This window comes from Chaetura pelagica, unplaced genomic scaffold, assembly GCF_000747805.2.
Source record: "Chaetura pelagica isolate M959 unplaced genomic scaffold, ChaPel_1.0 scaffold135, whole genome shotgun sequence".
NCBI classification, from domain to species: Eukaryota; Metazoa; Chordata; class Aves; order Apodiformes; family Apodidae; genus Chaetura; species Chaetura pelagica.
The window spans coordinates 4,815,861-4,823,317 of record NW_009953649.1 but is presented as its reverse complement, the minus strand read 5'-3'; positions in this window follow the sequence as shown (position 1 = coordinate 4,823,317).

The window sequence follows — 7,457 nt, the reverse complement described above, 5'->3', positions numbered from 1 at the left end:
TGTGTGGTTAAGACCTGGTGCGTGTATATGAGAATGGATTTATGGTCTGTGTCAGAGGGCATGAAAACTAGGTGTACTCTGAGAACCTGTGAAGAGCCTTATATGAGGTAAGAATAAGGTGGCTAGTGAGAGAAGGGCAGTTTATGGATACTGTTGGCAACATACTGGCCCCTGAAATAGCTTGGTAAAGCCTATTTCAGATTACTTTTCTGTTCTTTGTCAGAGATGGTTTGGGATGATTAATGCATTTTAAGTTCTGCTCTGAAACAGATTAACAGTAGTTAATAGCTCATAGAAAGCTAGGGGTAGATGGGTGCAGAAGCAGCATGCAGGACTCTGGAAACATCTGGAAGCAAAGTGAGCCCGTTACTACATTGCCCAGCCTTGGTGGCAGGTAAGAGGAACTGTTTACATGTAACTTCATGGACTGACTGTCACATGAGCCTGGGAGGATTTGGAGATGTTCCTGTTCCTGACGAGAGCCAAACCTTCTTTTTCCCCACCTGCACAGCTCCAGCCAGCATGCCAGGGCTCAGCTCTTGGACGCAACGCCAGGCAGCAGGAAGAACAGGGCTCCAGCTGGGGTGTGTGCTGCCTGGGCATGCTTCTGTTGGGGGAGAGGACAACTCCAGGCTGACTCCACTTGTGCAACCCCACAACCAGAGGGGAAATCAGCTGGTCTGTGTACACAAGTTGTACAGATGCATTCATACGGTACCAAGTGGCTGCATTTACTCACCTGGGTGCAGCACATGTGGTGTTCTGGATCTGAACTTGAACCTCTGTGTCCTGTTGTGGTGCTGGTGAAGAAGCAGCCAGAGGGCAACTGCAGGGAATTTCCCAAATCAGAAAGGGGTGGGGAACAGCGGGAGCGTCAGAAGGAGTGAGGAAATCTTAGTGATGCTGTGAGCTTGGGACAAGCTAATATAAAATAACAAGATTTCCTATTGCCCACCTTTCTGTGTTTATTTTGAGGGAAAGGGGAAAATTACAGTTTTAAAGGTTATTAAAAAAAATAATGAAAAAGGTATTCCTGAGCAAGGAAAAGAATATGTATCTTTACTAAAACCCACAAGTATTCACCTCTGAAAGAATCTCCGTAACATATTCCTGTGTCTACTTGTTTAGAAGTGTCCTTTGTAAATGGAAATGAGTGCCCACTCTCTGCCTGCCTTCTCACCAAGTCATGCAGAGGGGGAAGTACAGAGCAGTTGTCCTCTTTCTTCATAAACCAGTCTCGCATCTTTCTATACTCTGATCCACTTCTGGCTACACTTCACCTGAGTCTTTGGTCATTAGCAGTCAGCCTCCTGCAAAGCCTCACCAACATTTTGGTCCATCTCCCTCTTCATAAGAAATCACCACAAGTCCTTCACAAAACCTTACTTATTCAGACATCTCCTGTCTTCAGCTACACTGAATGTGAGGGTCTGTCCCCAGTGGAAATCTGCCCTGGCTAAAATAATTCTGAGTCTTAGTTCCCTCTTGGACCATTCATCAATGGCTAGCACCAAGCTCAGCATCACCACACATCAGAAGAGAAAATACACTGCACCTACCTCCTGGTAGCCCCAGCAGCTACCAGACATCAGGGCCACCACTGCAATGTACTGTAAGACAATACAGGAAACAGTAGTTTCATTATATATTTTCAATTTATATATGTAAGACAATACAGTAAACTATTGGAGAGAGACTAGGACAATAACAGGAGTAATAACTTGGCATATATGATTAACTAGAATAGGCAGATTAGACCATTTAGCTTTAGTTGTGCAAAGCAGAAGTTACAGGATTAGAATATGAGAGACACATGACAGAGGTGAGTCAGAGCTTTCTGTGAGAAAAGGTTGGAAGAAAAAGTTTGATTGCAAAGTACCCAGTAAATGGCTTTTACTTTGTTTAGGTTTAAATAACGTGGTGTGGTTATATCCAGCTACCTCACAGATACTAAGACATTTTCTATTACTGATAAATGAAAGAAGGATCTGGTACCATGGTGCTCTGCTCTTCAACCCATGTTGTCAACCTGGTTCAAATCAACAGATGTCCACACTCTTCTCAAAACAGTTATGTGAAGTGCCTGCCCTAGTAAGAAAGACTGCCCTGATCTTTACTCCTGATTGTGCTAATTTGCCTGTCTTCTTTCTTTAACCCTCTTTTTATTTTTGTTCTATATCACACATTCATCCTTTACATGCATCTCCAGCCTATCACAGAAGTTACCCATTATTCTTTACTTGCTCTCTGAACTGCAGGAATAGGTGGCTAAGTAAAATCCTTGACACTTGTTACTGAGAAACCTTAGTCTCTATGGTTGGGTTCATGGAACACTTACCATTTTTCAGCTAAGTCTGGTGGTCCACCTGTCCCTGCACTCTGCTCCCACACACAAGAGAAATACCCATGGTGCTGAGGTTCTCTAGTATGGCAATATAATTTAAAAGGATGTTAACTGCTGTATGGATACAAAGGAACTTCAAAAAATCAAGGTAGATGACATAGAAATTGTTGACAGCCTTTTCTGAACACTCTTTGAAGAGGATAGATCTGTGACTCCTTAGGGCAATACCTTAACAAGTCACCTAATAGCATGCTTGCAAATGTAACCACTGTATATGGGTGTAATTAAATAATAAGCATTAAGCTCCAAGAGCTTGTAGCGACATGACTGAAAGAGCTGTGTATTGCTATATGGTGCTGGCATTTAATACAGGAGTTTCTGTCTGAATCATGAAAATGGTCTAAAAGTCCATGGATTCATTTTAAAATAAAAATTCCATTGTGGATATCACATTGTGGTTCTGCAGGGAAACTGTAGCCCAGTTTTCTCATGTCTCATTTCTCCTTTATTGGATTGAGCCTCCCACAGTGCACCATAGAATGGGACTTCATAATACAATCCTCTTTTCTCTTGCTGTCCTGACTGACAAAGATGAAACACAGCACAGTGCATCAAAACATCATTTCAGAAGGGAAACACTGCTTTCTACTTTAGGATTTTTTCTAAATGTTTAATTTTTAAAATGAAGAATCTCAAGTAGCCAAACATTTTCCTTTGAGTAAAGTTTTTCTATTATTTTTAAACCACTTCTAATAGTAGTCTCTTTTCAAAGACAAAATATAGACTCAGAGATAATTAATATTTTTCAAGGTGATCCAGCTTGAACACAAGTGTAAAACAAGCTCATGCAGTAGTTTACAGCATAAAACCAGAAGGTCACTGAATGAAAACACAGAACTGTCTGTCTCTTTTATCAAGCTTATATACCTGGAGTGGGTAGTGTCCTAAATTATAAGTAAAAAAAAAAAAATAATCATTATATTTTCTGCAGAAGGATATTTTTAAAGTGTATCAATAGTACAAAACAATGATTCTGAGGGTAGAAATCATGAGGCCTGTGTTCTCATCAACATTCCTACTGCAAAATGGGAGTTACATTGGGAGCACAGGGAGGATAACTTAATCTGTGAGATGCTTAGCTAGTACAGTAATATAAGTATTAACAATGCAAGGAATTTACTTACTACTTCAACCCCACTAACACAGTAGAACAGTGTTTGATTCTATTACAGTAAAAACAAGTGGTCTTGGCTTTCTTTATTTTTCCATCTTTTCCAACTTTCCCCTTAAACCTGTGCCAGAAATGGAACAAGATGTTCACTGTGCTAAGTCATCACAAAGCCATGGGAATCATTGTCAGTAAACCAGGTAACAATTCAGCCTCTGCACTTGAACCAAGGCTGCTCTTGAGGACTCCAGGTTCAGGATTTCTAGCTCCCACAGTGATGTGGTGGTCATCCTGCCAAAGATTGATCATGAACATCTATATTTGCAGTGTCATCAGTTTGCTACAGAAACAGTATTGACTTGTCCTCTTCCATTCATAGGTTGGTTTGGTAACAGTATTTGCTCTGGAGAGCTGAGAGAACACAAAATTAAGTTCAGTACTGAACAACAACCAACTGAATTGCAGCTGGAGATAAATACACTGAAGTTCTGCATTTTATAGGAATTCCAGTTCTGCCTGCATCAAGACACCTGATTCCTTCTTCCTCTGAGGTGGAGAGGTTAAAGACACTACCACATTCTCACTTGCCTTAGCAGGGACTTCCAGCAATTGAGATGTGTTCAGATTCATTTGAAGTCTCAGTCTTTTGTTAATTAAAAATATTTTCCTCAGAATTTAGATGCTGCAGGGACTATCACTGCCTCTATTTCCTGCTGAACACATTTTCTAGGACTAAGGTTTTTCTTCCTTGCATGTTTTTCCCTTGTCTTTTTATGTCAAGGACACTCAATTTCTCTTGCCCTACGAGCAACACGGCAGCATTTTGTGTGGCTCTTGGCTGAGCACCTCGTGCTGCTGGCTAAAGTGGAGCCAGCCACAGGAAGGACTCCAGGGCATGTCCTGGTGGGCAGCTGTGGCTGCTTGTGCACCCAGTGAAGGGGTGGAGTGGGGCTGAGCTGGTGCTGCAAAGGAATGCCAGAGTAGCACAGCAACGTTCAGGTGACCACCAGCTCCTCGCCAACACAGTCCCAGTAAAAAACACAGGCTAGAACCCTGGCAGTGAAGCACTTCACTGCACTTTAACTGCTCCTTAACAATGCACTTAGGTTAAAAAGCTAGAAGGTTGGCAGCTCTGTATCATCTCTCCTGTTTTTCTGCCTTGCTGTCTTGTTTTTTTTCTCTCAGTTCCTGGTCTAATCTTCTAATACCTCGTGGTTTACAGGCACCCACATTCCCATCGGTGGGAATGTACAGTCTCATTTAGTAGAAGATTTTCTATGCATGACTCAAGGCATACTTAATACCCATAACAGGTTGAATTTTTGCCACCTACAGTGTCGTGGGCTTTTTTTGCTGTGGTACAAAGAAATGAGTCTCTAAGACACATTCTCAGCAAAGCTATTTCCTTAGTACTCCTCCAAATATGGATTGATGGAAGGAGATAATGAAGTGTTAGTCACAGTGCTAGACAGTGCCCCCTTCATCAGGCTGAATGTACCACCACTCTAGATCACTGTATAATATATAATATACATAATATTTACGCACATACAGGTATCTTGCCAAAATTAAACTTAGCACTGTCCTGGCTGCATGAAGGGTTAGTTTCTGGTGTTGTTTTTTGGGGAATGAAAGGGGAAGGAAGAATCAGTAAGAGACTAGAATATATTTGATGGCATAGAGACCAGATTAGCCAGAATTAAAAAGATAAGGTAAAGAGATTAGTAAAATAACTAGACAGACTGCACCTCTTTCTTTCAGTGGAATATTTTGGAGACATTGTGATGGCTTAAGTCCAAAACCAGAGTGGTTTCTTGACCCCACAGAGAGATTGAGTGCCACCCTTCAGAACTGCCAGGTGACTCCAGGGGCAGTGTCCTGAAACAGGTGCTGGAGGAGTGATAGGCTGGCCCCCCCCCCCCCCCCCCCCCCCCCCCCCCCCCCTTGTCAAATAAATTATATACTGGAATTAATAGGAGAGAAGCAGAACTGCAAAAGCACAGACTTGGAAATGGTTTCAAAGTGGTCAGCTGCCAGAAGGTCACCACTATTCTGGGCCATCAGCACCCCATTGGCCCTGCAGACAAGGCGCAGATGTCTAGCACCGAGCTGCCGTGGCATCCTTGGTGTGCTCTGCCTGCCCTGCCCACTTGTCTTGCTGCTGGGGACAGTGCAGATGAATTAATTTCTGAAGCTGGTGCTGAAGGGTCTACCAGCAGTCATACCCCTACACAGTGACGATGAAGGAGGTCATGGAACTCACCTTCTCCTGCTACAATACACTGAAGATGATCTGTGCATGATGGGGAGCTCTGGGAGAGCAATGGAGACAGTGACTAGTTACCCCAAAAGCCACATGCAGAACCCTGTCAGGACAACAAGGTAGTGGGGTTCATCTCTCATATGGCAGACAAGCCACCGGAGTCCGTTTCTCTTGGATCATGGTGACTGTCAGTTCAATGACTGCACTGTGACAGAAGAGGTGACATGGGAAGATGCTGGCCAGGACCTGGAAACATGTATTTTTTGTTCCTGTCACTTGTGATAGTCTCCATGTGCATCTACTAGTCCTCTTTTGGCAGAGTTAAACTACAGTACAGAATTTGTGAGCCCAACAACAGCAAATGAGCCCCAGGCTACAGGGTGCTTCCTGATCCCAGCTAACTAGTTTTGCAGGGGTTTCCTGCATCTTCTCAACTATTTAAGCAAGCTGGAATGTGTACCTGAGGATGGGATCAGGGTGGAGCCTCTGAATACAAAGGCTGTCTATGGTGTGCAAACCACTAACTCTTCTGAAAGGCAAGCTCAATTCAGCATGGTGTGAGCACATGGCTTCAGTCACATCATCTAAATTCAAGCCTATGTTCAGGCAGCTTATTCAACCAAGGCTGAAATGCTTCATTGTTGGAGAAGAGTCTGTCATCCCTGACTCTTCAACATTCAGTCTTCACATTTTCATCAGCTGGGAAGAGACAGCTGAGGGGGTGGTACTGGCTGTCCCATAATTACAACTGCAAATCTTTCTCGTGACAATCATTAAACTGTAGGTGTGGGTTTCCTGAAGTCATGTTGTGCCAGGCAAAACAAGGCCAGGCTTTTCAAGCATTCAGCCCCTGTGTCAGTGGTGAAACAGACTCCCCTGGTGGAAACATGATTGAGTAAGCCTAATTACACCTTCTGGCTTCCAAGAACAGGCCTTTATGTTAACAGGAGATACATTCTCTGCCTAATTCACAGCCGAGAGCACTCCCCCACTGTAGTAATCAGCATGATCTTCCAAGTAGCAATACCTCCATTTTTGCTTGTTCCTCACATACCTCAAACTACTCTTGCATCACAAGCAGATCAGCCCCTTTTATCACTCTCGGACATGGTTGCTTCAGCACCACTAGGATAATTATGTGTTCATGCTTGGAAAAGCCTTTGGGCTTTATTTCCATACAAAACATTACGTAAGAGTCAAAATCCTTCTGGGATGGGCACAAATGGCCCCTCCCTTCTAGGGTCATTTCTTTCTCATATGGCAAAGCCAAGCTGTTTCTCTCAGATGAGGATTTGGAAACACTTTGGGGGAAAGGAGGGGAAGTATTTCAGTTTTGGGCCTCTGCCCTGATCCCTTCTGCTCTTGGTAACTTCACAATCTGATGAATGTAGAAGCCAGAGATGCTCTCCTGGGGCTAGGCGAGGGCCTGGGATGCCAAATAATCTGTTTGACAGATTATTTGAAAACAAACAGACCTTAAAATAGTATTTCTGCCATTGCATTGGCTTAAAACTTTCAGCCTTGCATTGAATTGGACCAAGCAACAGGAGCAGAATAAGCAGCACTAACATGACTCTTGTGCCTCGTTTGTCCTCCATATTACTGCTATGTTCACAGTTCTCTTCTTCCTTTTTGACTTCTTTCTTGATTATTCACTTTGGTCTGCCTTCTGTCTCATCACC